Here is a 13,411-nt window from a genome sequence, read left to right as displayed (position 1 = left end):
GATGCCTAGTGCCTTTATGGCTCTAATATGATAGCGGTAGTGTGGTGGTAGATGCCTAGTGCCCTTATGGCTCTAATCTGATAGTGGTAGTGGGGTGGAAGATACCTACTCTCCATTATGGCTCTAATCTGATAGAGGTAGTGGGGTGGTAGATACCTGGTCTCCATTATGGCTCTAATCTGATAGTGGTAGTGGGGTGGTAGATACCGAGTCTCCATTATGGCTCTAATCTGATAGTGGTAGTGGGGTGGTAGGTGCCTAGTGCCCTTATGGCTCTAATCTGATAATGGTAGTGGGGTGATAGATACCTAGTCTCCATTATGTCTCTAATCTGATAGTGGTAGTGGGGTGGTAGATGCCTAGAGCCCGTATGGCTCTAATCTGATAGTGGTAGTGGGGTGGTAGATACCTAGTCTCCATTATGGCTCTAATCTGATAGAGGTAGTGGGGTGGTAGATACCTAGTCTCCATTATGGCTCTAATCTGATAGAGGTAGTGGGGTGGTAGATACCTAGTCTCCATTATGGCTCTAATCTGATATTGGTAGTGGGGTGGTAAATGACTAGTCTCAATTATGGCTCTAATCTGATAGTGGTAGTGGGGTGGTAGATACCTAGTCTCCATTATGGCTCTAATCTGATAGTGGTAGTGGGGTGGGAGATACCTAGTCTCCATTATGGCTCTAATCTGATAGTGGTAGTGGGGTGGTAGATGTATAGTGCCCTTATGGCTCTAATCTGATAGTGGTAGATGTCTAGTCTCCATTATGGCTCTGATCTGATAGTGGTAGTGGGGTGGTAGATACCTAGTCTCCATTATGGCTCTAATCTGATAGTGGTAGTGGGGTGGGAGATACCTAGTCTCCATTATGGCTCTAATCTGATAGTGGTATTGGGGTGGTAGATACCTAGTCTCCATTATGGCTCTAATCTGGTAGTGGTAGAGGGGTGGTAGATACCTTGTCTTCATTATGGCTCTAATCTGATAGTAGTAGTGGGGTGGTAGATACCTAGTCTCCATTATGGCTCTAATCTGATAGTGGTAGTTGGTTGGAAGATACCTACTCTCCATTATGGCTCTAATCTGATAGAGGTAGTGGGGTGGTAGATACCTAGTCTCCATTATGGCTCTAATCTGATAGTGGTAGTGGGGTGGTAGATACCTAGTCTCCATTATGGCTCTAATTTGGTAGTGGTAGTGGGGTGGTAGATACCTAGTCTCCATTATGGCTCTAATCTGGTAGTGGTAGTGGGGTGGAAGATACCTAGTCTCCATTATGGCTCTAATCTGATAGTGGTAGTGGGGTGGTAGATACCTAGTCTCCATTATGGCTCTAATCTGGTAGTGGTAGTGGTGTGGTAGATACCTAGTCTCCATTATGGCTCTAATCTGGAAGTGGTAGTTGGGTGGTAGATACCTAATCTCCATTATGGCTCTAATCTGATAGTGGTAGTGGGGTGGTAGATACCTAGTCTCCATTATGGCTCTAATCTGATAGTGGTAGTGGGGTGGTAGATGCCTAGTGCCTTTATGGCTCTAATCTGATAGTGGTAGTGGGGTGGTAGATGCCTAGTGCCCTTATGGCTCTAATCTGATAGTGGTAGTGGGGTGGTAGATACCTAGTCTCCATTATGGCTCTAATCTTATAGTGGTAGTGGGGTGGTAGATGCCTAGTGCCTTTATGGCTCTAATCTGATAGTGGTAGTGGGGTGATAGATGCCTAGTGCCCTTATGGCTCTAATCTGATAGTGGTAGTGGGGTGGTAGATACCTAGTCTCCATTATGGCTCTAATCTGATAGTGGTAGTGGGGTGGTAGATACCTAGTCTCCATTATGGCTCTAATCTGGTAGTGGTAGTGGGGTGAAAGATACCTAGTCTCCATTATGGCTCTAATCTGATAGTGGTAGTGGGGTGGTAGGTACCTAGTCTCCATTATGGCTCTAATCTGGTAGTGGTAGTGGTGTGGTAGATACCTAGTCTCCATTATGGCTCTAATCTGGTAGTGGTAGTGGGGTGGTAGATACCTAGTCTCCATTATGGCTCTAATCTGATATTGGTAGTGGGGTGGTAAATGACTAGTCTCAATTATGGCTCTAATCTGAAAGTGGTAGTGGGGTGGTAGATACCTAGTCTCCATTATGGCTCTAATCTGATAGTGGTAGTGGGGTGGGAGATACCTAGTCTCCATTATGGCTCTAATCTGATAGAGGTAGTGGGGTGGTAGATACCTAGTCTCCATTATGGCTCTAATCTGATAGTGGTAGTGGGGTGATAGATGTATAGTGCCCTTATGGCTCTAATCTGATAGTGGTAGAGGTCTAGTCTCCATTATGGCTCTAATCTGATAGTGGTAGTGGGGTGGTAGATACCTAGTCTCCATTATGGCTCTAATCTGATAGTGGTAGTGGGGTGGTAGATACCTAGTCTCCATTATGGCTCTAATCTGATAGTGGTAGTGGGGTGGGAGACACCTAGTCTCCATTATGGCTCTAATCTGATAGTGGTAGTGGGGTGATAGATAACTAGTCTCCATTATGGCACTAATCTGATAGTGGTAGTGGGGTGGTAGATGCCTAGTGCCTTTATGGCTCTAATCTGATAGTGGTAGATGCCTAGTGCCCTTATGGCTCTAATCTGATAGTGGTAGTGGGGTGGTAGATACCTAGTCTCCATTATGGCTCTAATCTGATAGTGGTAGCGGGGTGGTAGATGCCTAGTGCCTTTATGGCTCTAATCTGATAGTGGTAGTGGGGTGGTAGATGCCTAGTGCCTTTATGGCTCTAATATGATAGCGGTAGTGTGGTGGTAGATGCCTAGTGCCCTTATGGCTCTAATCTGATAGTGGTAGTGGGGTGGAAGATACCTACTCTCCATTATGGCTCTAATCTGATAGAGGTAGTGGGGTGGTAGATACCTGGTCTCCATTATGGCTCTAATCTGATAGTGGTAGTGGGGTGGTAGATACCGAGTCTCCATTATGGCTCTAATCTGATAGTGGTAGTGGGGTGGTAGGTGCCTAGTGCCCTTATGGCTCTAATCTGATAATGGTAGTGGAGTGATAGATACCTAGTCTCCATTATGTCTCTAATCTGATAGTGGTAGTGGGGTGGTAGATGCCTAGAGCCCGTATGGCTCTAATATGATAGTGGTAGTGGGGTGGTAGATACCTAGTCTCCATTATGGCTCTAATCTGATAGAGGTAGTGGGGTGGTATATACCTAGTCTCCATCATGGCTCTAATCTGATAGAGGTAGCGGGGTGGGAGATACCTAGTCTCCATTATGGCTCTAATCTGATATTGGTAGTGGGGTGGTAAATGACTAGTCTCAATTATGGCTCTAATCTGATAGTGGTAGTGGGGTGGTAGATACCTAGTCTCCATTATGGCTCTAATCTGATAGTGGTAGTGGGGTGGGAGATACCTAGTCTCCATTATGGCTCTAATCTGATAGTGGTAGTGGGGTGGTAGATGTATAGTGCCCTTATGGCTCTAATCTGATAGTGGTAGTGGTGTGGAAGATACCTACTCTCCATTATGGCTCTAATCTGATAGAGGTAGTGGGGTGGTAGATACCTGGTCTCCATTATGGCTCTAATCTGATAGTGGTAGTGGGGTGGTAGATACCGAGTCTCCATTATGGCTCTAATCTGATAGTGGTAGTGGGGTGGTAGGTGCCTAGTGCCCTTATGGCTCTAATCTGATAATGGTAGTGGGGTGATAGATACCTAGTCTCCATTATGTCTCTAATCTGATAGTGGTAGTGGGGTGGTAGATGCCTAGAGCCCGTATGGCTCTAATCTGATAGTGGTAGTGGGGTGGTAGATACCTAGTCTCCATTATGGCTCTAATCTGATAGAGGTAGTGGGGTGGTAGATACCTAGTCTCCATCATGGCTCTAATCTGATAGAGGTAGCGGGGTGGGAGATACCTAGTCTCCATTATGGCTCTAATCTGATATTGGTAGTGGGGTGGTAAATGACTAGTCTCAATTATGGCTCTAATCTGATAGTGGTAGTGGGGTGGTAGATACCTAGTCTCCATTATGGCTCTAATCTGATAGTGGTAGTGGGGTGGGAGATACCTAGTCTCCATTATGGCTCTAATCTGATAGTGGTAGTGGGGTGGTAGATGTATAGTGCCCTTATGGCTCTAATCTGATAGTGGTAGATGTCTAGTCTCCATTATGGCTCTGATCTGATAGTGGTAGTGGGGTGGTAGATACCTAGTCTCCATTATGGCTCTAATCTGATAGTGGTAGTGGGGTGGGAGATACCTAGTCTCCATTATGGCTCTAATCTGATAGTGGTAGTGGGGTGGTAGATGCCTAGAGCCCGTATGGCTCTAATCTGATAGTGGTATTGGGGTGGTAGATACCTAGTCTCCATTATGGCTCTAATCTGGTAGTGGTAGAGGGGTGGTAGATACCTTGTCTTCATTATGGCTCTAATCTGATAGTAGTAGTGGGGTGGTAGATACCTAGTCTCCATTATGGCTCTAATCTGATAGTGGTAGTTGGTTGGAAGATACCTACTCTCCATTATGGCTCTAATCTGATAGAGGTAGTGGGGTGGTAGATACCTAGTCTCCATTATGGCTCTAATCTGATAGTGGTAGTGGGGTGGTAGATACCTAGTCTCTATTATGGCTCTAATTTGGTAGTGGTAGTGGGGTGGTAGATACCTAGTCTCCATTATGGCTCTAATCTGGTAGTGGTAGTGGGGTGGAAGATACCTAGTCTCCATTATGGCTCTAATCTGATAGTGGTAGTGGGGTGGTAGATACCTAGTCTCCATTATGGCTCTAATCTGGTAGTGGTAGTGGTGTGGTAGATACCTAGTCTCCATTATGGCTCTAATCTGGAAGTGGTAGTTGGGTGGTAGATACCTAATCTCCATTATGGCTCTAATCTGATAGTGGTAGTGGGGTGGTAGATACCTAGTCTCCATTATGGCTCTAATCTGATAGTGGTAGTGGGGTGGTAGATGCCTAGTGCCTTTATGGCTCTAATCTGATAGTGGTAGTGGGGTGGTAGATGCCTAGTGCCCTTATGGCTCTAATCTGATAGTGGTAGTGGGGTGGTAGATACCTAGTCTCCATTATGGCTCTAATCTTATAGTGGTAGTGGGGTGGTAGATGCCTAGTGCCTTTATGGCTCTAATCTGATAGTGGTAGTGGGGTGATAGATGCCTAGTGCCCTTATGGCTCTAATCTGATAGTGGTAGTGGGGTGGTAGATACCTAGTCTCCATTATGGCTCTAATCTGATAGTGGTAGTGGGGTGGTAGATACCTAGTCTCCATTATGGCTCTAATCTGGTAGTGGTAGTGGGGTGAAAGATACCTAGTCTCCATTATGGCTCTAATCTGATAGTGGTAGTGGGGTGGTAGGTACCTAGTCTCCATTATGGCTCTAATCTGGTAGTGGTAGTGGTGTGGTAGATACCTAGTCTCCATTATGGCTCTAATCTGGTAGTGGTAGTGGGGTGGTAGATACCTAGTCTCCATTATGGCTCTAATCTGATAGTGGTAGTGGGGTGGTAGATACCTAGTCTCCATTATGGCTCTAATCTGATAGTGGTAGTGGGGTGGTAGATGCCTAGTGCCTTTATGGCTCTAATCTGATAGTGGTAGTGGGGTGGTAGATGCCTAGTGCCCTTATGGCTCAAATCTGATAGTGGTAGTGGGGTGGTAGATACCTAGTCTCCATTATGGCTCTAATCTGATAGTGGTAGTGGGGTGGTAGATGCATAGTGCCTTTATGGCTCTAATCTGATAGTGGTAGTGGGGTGATAGATGCCTAGTGCCCTTATGGCTCTAATCTGATAGTGGTAGTGGGGTGGTAGATACCTAGTCTCCATTATGGCTCTAATCTGATAGTGGTAGTGTGGTGATAGATGTCTAGTGTCCTTATGGCTCTAATCTGGTAGTAGTGTTGGGGTGGTAGGTTCTAGTCTCCGTTATGGATCTAATCTGATAGTGGTAGTGGGGTGGTAGATGCCTAGTGCCCTTATGGCTCTAATCTGATAGAGGTAGTGGGGTGGTAGATACCTAGTCTCCATTATTGCTCTAATCTGATAGAGGTAGAGGGGTGGTAGATACCTAGTCTCCATTATGGCTCTAATCTGATAGTGGTAGTGGGGTGGTAGATACCTAGTCTCCATTATGGTTCTAATCGCATAGTGGTAGTGGGGTGGGAGATACCTAGTCTCCATTATGGCTCTAATCTGATAGAGGTAGTGGGGTGGTAGATGCCTAGTGCCCTTATGGCTCTAATATGATAGCGGTAGTGGGGTGGTTGATGTCTAGTCTCCATTATGGCTTTAATCTGATAGTGGTAGTGGGGTGGTAGATGCCTAGTGCCCTTATGGCTCTAATCTGATAGTGGTAGTGGGGTGGTAGATACCTTGTCTCCATTATGGCTCTAATCTGGTAGTGGTAGTGGTGTGGTAGATACCTAGTCTCCATTATGGCTCTAATCTGGTAGTGGTAGTGGGGTGGTAGATACCTAGTCTCCATTATGGCTCTAATCTGATAGAGGTAGTGGGGTGGTAAATGACTTATCTCCATTATGGCTCTAATCTGATAGTGGTAGTGGGGTGGTAGGTGCCTAGTGCCCTTATGGATCTAATCTGATAATGGTAGTGGGGTGATAGATACCTAGTCTCCATTATGTCTCTAATCTGATAGTGGTAGTGGGGTGGTAGATGCCTAGAGCCCGTATGGCTCTAATCTGATAGTGGTAGTGGGGTGGTAGATACCTAGTCTCCATTATGGCTCTAATGTGGTTGTGGGGTGGAAGATACCTACTCTCCATTATGGCTCTAATCTGATAGAGGTAGTGGGGTGGTAGATACCTAGTCTCCATTATGGCTCTAATCTGATAGTGGTAGTGGGGTGGTAGATACCTAGTCTCCATTATGGCTCTAATCTGATAGTGGTAGTTGGGTGGTAGATACCTAGTCTCCATTATGGCTCTAATCTGGTAGTGGTAGTGGGGTGGGAGATGCCTAGTCTCCATTATGGCTCTAATCTGATAGTGGTAGTGGGGTGGTAGATACCTAGTGCCTTTATGGCTCTAATCTGATAGTGGTAGTGGGGTGGTAGATGCCTAGTGCTTTTATGGCTCTAATCTGATAGTGGTAGTGGGGTGGTAGATGCCTAGTGCCCTTATGGCTCTAATCTGATAGTGGTAGTGGGGTGGTAGATACCTAGTCTCCATTATGGCTCTAATCTGATAGTGGTAGTGGGGTGGTAGATACCTAGTCTCCATTATGGCTCTAATCTGATAGAGGTAGCGGGGTGGGAGATACCTAGTCTCCATTATGGCTCTAATCTGATATTGGTAGTGGGGTGGTAAATGACTAGTCTCAATTATGGCTCTAATCTGAAAGTGGTAGTGGGGTGGTAGATACCTAGTCTCCATTATGGCTCTAATCTGATAGTGGTAGTGGGGTGGGAGATACCTAGTCTCCATTATGGCTCTAATCTGATATTGGTAGTGGGGTGGTAAATGACTAGTCTCAATTATGGCTCTAATCTGAAAGTGGTAGTGGGGTGGTAGATACCTAGTCTCCATTATGGCTCTAATCTGATAGTGGTAGTGGGGTGGGAGATACCTAGTCTCCATTATGGCTCTAATCTGATAGAGGTAGTGGGGTGGTAGATACCTAGTCTCCATTATGGCTCTAATCTGATAGTGGTAGTGGGGTGATAGATGTATAGTGCCCTTATGGCTCTAATCTGATAGTGGTAGATGTCTAGTCTCCATTATGGCTCTAATCTGATAGTGGTAGTGGGGTGATAGATACCTAGTCTCCATTATGGCACTCATCTGATAGTGGTAGTGGGGTGGTAGATGCCTAGTGCCTTTATGGCTCTAATCTGATAGTGGTAGATGCCTAGTGCCCTTATGGCTCTAATCTGATAGTGGTAGTGGGGTGGTAGATACCTAGTCTCCATTATGGCTCTAATCTGATAGTGGTAGCGGGGTGGTAGATGCCTAGTGCCTTTATGGCTCTAATCTGATAGTGGTAGTGGGGTGGTAGATGCCTAGTGCCTTTATGGCTCTAATATGATAGCGGTAGTGTGGTGGTAGATGCCTAGTGCCCTTATGGCTCTAATCTGATAGTGGTAGTGGGGTGGAAGATACCTAGTCTCCATTATGGCTCTAATCTGATAGAGGTAGTGGGGTGGTAGATACCTGGTCTCCATTATGGCTCTAATCTGATAGTGGTAGTGGGGTGGTAGATACCGAGTCTCCATTATGGCTCTAATCTGATAGTGGTAGTGGGGTGGTAGGTGCCTAGTGCGCTTATGGCTCTAATCTGATAATGGTAGTGGGGTGATAGATACCTAGTCTCCATTATGTCTCTAATCTGATAGTGGTAGTGGGGTGGTAGATGCCTAGAGCCCGTATGGCTCTAATCTGATAGTGGTAGTGGGGTGGTAGATACCTAGTCTCCATTATGGCTCTAATCTGATAGAGGTAGTGGGGTGGTAGATACCTAGTCTCCATCATGGCTCTAATCTGATGGAGGTAGCGGGGTGGGAGATACCTAGTCTCCATTATGGCTCTAATCTGATAGAGGTAGTGGGGTGGTAAATGACTTATCTCCATTATGGCTCTAATCTGATAGTGGTAGTGGGGTGGTAGGTGCCTAGTGCCCTTATGGCTCTAATCTGATAATGGTAGTGGGGTGATAGATACCTAGTCTCCATTATGTCTCTAATCTGATAGTGGTAGTGGGGTGGTAGATGCCTAGAGCCCGTATGGCTCTAATCTGATAGTGGTAGTGGGGTGGTAGATACCTAGTCTCCATTATGGCTCTAATGTGGTTGTGGGGTGGAAGATACCTACTCTCCATTATGGCTCTAATCTGATAGAGGTAGTGGGGTGGTAGATACCTAGTCTCCATTATGGCTCTAATCTGATAGTGGTAGTTGGGTGGTAGATACCTAGTCTCCATTATGGCTCTAATCTGGTAGTGGTAGTGGGGTGGGAGATACCTAGTCTCCATTATGGCTCTAATCTGGTAGTGGTAGTGGGGTGGTAGATACCTAGTCTCCATTATGGCTCTAATCTGATAGTGGTAGTGGGGTGGTAGATACCTAGTCTCCTTTATGGCTCTAATCTGATAGTGGTAGTGGGGTGGTAGATGCCTAGTGCCTTTATGGCTCTAATCTGATAGTGGTAGTGGGGTGGTAGATACCTAGTCTCCTTTATGGCTCTAATCTGATAGTGGTAGTGGGGTGGTAGATGCCTAGTGCCTTTATGGCTCTAATCTGATAGTGGTAGTGGGGTGGTAGATGCCTAGTGCCCTTATGGCTCTAATCTGATAGTGGTAGTGGGGTGGTAGATGCCTAGTGCCCTTATGGCTCTAATCTGATAGTGGTAGTGGGGTGGTAGATACCTAGTCTCCATTATGGCTCTAATCTGATAGTTGTAGTGGGGTGGTAGATACCTAGTCTCCATTATGGCTCTAATCTGATAGAGGTAGCGGGGTGGGAGATACCTAGTCTCCATTATGGCTCTAATCTGATATTGGTAGTGGGGTGGTAAATGACTAGTCTCAATTATGGCTCTAATCTGAAAGTGGTAGTGGGGTGGTAGATACCTAGTCTCCATTATGGCTCTAATCTGATAGTGGTAGTGGGGTGGGAGATACCTAGTCTCCATTATGGCTCTAATCTGATAGAGGTAGTGGGGTGGTAGATACCTAGTCTCCATTATGGCTCTAATCTGATAGTGGTAGTGGGGTGATAGATGTATAGTGCCCTTATGGCTCTAATCTGATAGTGGTAGATGTCTAGTCTCCATTATGGCTCTAATCTGATATTGGTAGTGGGGTGGTAAATGACTAGTCTCAATTATGGCTCTAATCTGATAGTGGTAGTGGGGTGGTAGATACCTAGTCTCCATTATGGCTCTAATCTGATAGTGGTAGTGGGGTGGGAGATACCTAGTCTCCATTATGGCTCTAATCTGATAGTGGTAGTGGGGTGATAGATACCTAGTCTCCATTATGGCACTCATCTGATAGTGGTAGTGGGGTGGTAGATGCCTAGTGCCTTTATGGCTCTAATCTGATAGTGGTAGATGCCTAGTGCCCTTATGGCTCTAATCTGATAGTGGTAGTGGGGTGGTAGATACCTAGTCTCCATTATGGCTCTAATCTGATAGTGGTAGCGGGGTGGTAGATGCCTAGTGCCTTTATGGCTCTAATCTGATAGTGGTAGTGGGGTGGTAGATGCCTAGTGCCTTTATGGCTCTAATATGATAGCGGTAGTGTGGTGGTAGATGCCTAGTGCCCTTATGGCTCTAATCTGATAGTGGTAGTGGGGTGGAAGATACCTACTCTCCATTATGGCTCTAATCTGATAGAGGTAGTGGGGTGGTAGATACCTGGTCTCCATTATGGCTCTAATCTGATAGTGGTAGTGGGGTGGTAGATACCGAGTCTCCATTATGGCTCTAATCTGATAGTGGTAGTGGGGTGGTAGGTGCCTAGTGCCCTTATGGCTCTAATCTGATAATGGTAGTGGGGTGATAGATACCTAGTCTCCATTATGTCTCTAATCTGATAGTGGTAGTGGGGTGGTAGATGCCTAGAGCCCGTATGGCTCTAATCTGATAGTGGTAGTGGGGTGGTAGATACCTAGTCTCCATTATGGCTCTAATCTGATAGAGGTAGTGGGGTGGTAGATACCTAGTCTCCATCATGGCTCTAATCTGATGGAGGTAGCGGGGTGGGAGATACCTAGTCTTCATTATGGCTCTAATCTGATAGTGGTAGTGGGGTGGGAGATACTTAGTCTCCATTATGGCTCTAATCTGATAGTGGAAGTGGGGTGATAGATACCTAGTCTCCATTATGGCTCTAAACTAATAGTGGAAGTGGGGTGGTAGATGCCTAGTGCTTTTATGGCTCTAATCTGATAGTGGTAGTGGGGTGGTAGATGCCTAGTGCCCTTATGGCTCTAATCTGATAGTGGTAGTGGGGTGGTAGATAACTAGTCTCCATTATGGCTCTAATCTGATAGTGGTAGTGGGGTGGTAGATACCTAGTCTCCATTATGGCTCTAATCTGATAGTGGTAGTGGGGTGGTAGATACCTAGTTTCCATTATGGCTCTAATCTGGTAGTGGTAGTGGGGTGGTACATACCTAGTCTCCATTATGGCTCTAATCTGATAGTGGTAGTGGGGTGGTAGATACCTAGTCTCCATTATGGCTCTAATCTGATAGTGGTAGTGGGGTGGTAGATGCCTAGTGCCTTTATGGCTCTAATCTGATTGTGGTAGTGGGGTGGTAGATGCTTAGTGCCTTTATGACTCTAATCTGATAGTGGTAGTGGGGTGATAGATGCCAAGTGCCCTTATGGCTCTAATCTGATAGTGGTAGTGGGGTGGTAGATACCTAGTCTCCATTATGGCTCTAATCTGGTAGTGGTAGAGGGGTGGTAGATACCTAGTCTCCATTATGGCCTTAATCTGATAGTGGTAGTGGGGTGGTAGATGTCTAGTCTCCATTATGGCACTCATCTGATAGTGGTAGTGGGGTGGTAGATGCCTAGTGCCTTTATGGCTCTAATCTGATAGTGGTAGATGCCTAGTGCCCTTATGGCTCTAATCTGATAGTGGTAGTGGGGTGGTAGATACCTAGTCTCCATTATGGCTCTAATCTGATAGTGGTAGCGGGGTGGTAGATGCCTAGTGCCTTTATGGCTCTAATCTGATAGTGGTAGTGGGGTGGTAGATGCCTAGTGCCTTTATGGCTCTAATATGATAGCGGTAGTGTGGTGGTAGATGCCTAGTGCCCTTATGGCTCTAATCTGATAGTGGTAGTGGGGTGGAAGATACCTACTCTCCATTATGGCTCTAATCTGATAGAGGTAGTGGGGTGGTAGATACCTGGTCTCCATTATGGCTCTAATCTGATAGTGGTAGTGGGGTGGTAGATACCGAGTCTCCATTATGGCTCTAATCTGATAGTGGTAGTGGGGTGGTAGGTGCCTAGTGCCCTTATGGCTCTAATCTGATAATGGTAGTGGGGTGATAGATACCTAGTCTCCATTATGTCTCTAATCTGATAGTGGTAGTGGGGTGGTAGATGCCTAGAGCCCGTATGGCTCTAATCTGATAGTGGTAGTGGGGTGGTAGATACCTAGTCTCCATTATGGCTCTAATCTGATAGTGGTAGTGGGGTGGTAGATACCTAGTCTCCATCATGGCTCTAATCTGATGGAGGTAGCGGGGTGGGAGATACCTAGTCTTCATTATGGCTCTAATCTGATAGTGGTAGTGGGGTGGGAGATACTTAGTCTCCATTATGGCTCTAATCTGATAGTGGAAGTGGGGTGATAGATACCTAGTCTCCATTATGGCTCTAAACTAATAGTGGAAGTGGGGTGGTAGATGCCTAGTGCTTTTATGGCTCTAATCTGATAGTGGTAGTGGGGTGGTAGATGCCTAGTGCCCTTATGGCTCTAATCTGATAGTGGTAGTGGGGTGGTAGATAACTAGTCTCCATTATGGCTCTAATCTGATAGTGGTAGTGGGGTGGTAGATACCTAGTCTCCATTATGGCTCTAATCTGATAGTGGTAGTGGGGTGGTAGATACCTAGTTTCCATTATGGCTCTAATCTGGTAGTGGTAGTGGGGTGGTACATATCTAGTCTCCATTATGGCTCTAATCTGATAGTGGTAGTGGGGTGGTAGATACCTAGTCTCCATTATGGCTCTAATCTGATAGTGGTAGTGGGGTGGTAGATGCCTAGTGCCTTTATGGCTCTAATCTGATTGTGGTAGTGGGGTGGTAGATGCCTAGTGCCTTTATGACTCTAATCTGATAGTGGTAGTGGGGTGATAGATGCCAAGTGCCCTTATGGCTCTAATCTGATAGTGGTAGTGGGGTGGTAGATACCTAGTCTCCATTATGGCTCTAATCTGGTAGTGGTAGAGGGGTGGTAGATACCTAGTCTCCATTATGGCCTTAATCTGATAGTGGTAGTGGGGTGGTAGATACCTAGTCTCCATTATGGCTCTAATCTGATAGTGGTAGTGGGGTGGAAGATACCTACTCTCCATTATGGCTCTAATCTGATAGAGGTAGTGGGGTGGTAGATACCTAGTCTCCATTATGGCTCTAATCTGGTAGTGGTAGTGGGGTGGAAGATACCTACTCTCCATTATGGCTCTATTCTGATAGTGGTAGTGGGGTGGTAGATGCCTAGTGCCTTTATGGCTCTAATCTGATAGTGGTAGTGGGGTGATAGATGCCCTGTGCCCTTATGGCTCTAATCTGATAGTGGTAGTGGGGTGGTAGATACCTAGTTTCCATTATGGCTCTAATCTGATAGTGGTAGTGGGGTGGTAGATGTCTAGTGCCCTTATGGCTCTAATCGGATAGTGG

Source organism: Salvelinus alpinus, chromosome 6 (genome assembly GCF_045679555.1).
Source record: "Salvelinus alpinus chromosome 6, SLU_Salpinus.1, whole genome shotgun sequence".
Taxonomy (NCBI): domain Eukaryota; kingdom Metazoa; phylum Chordata; class Actinopteri; order Salmoniformes; family Salmonidae; genus Salvelinus; species Salvelinus alpinus.
Note: the sequence above shows the minus strand (reverse complement) of the source record.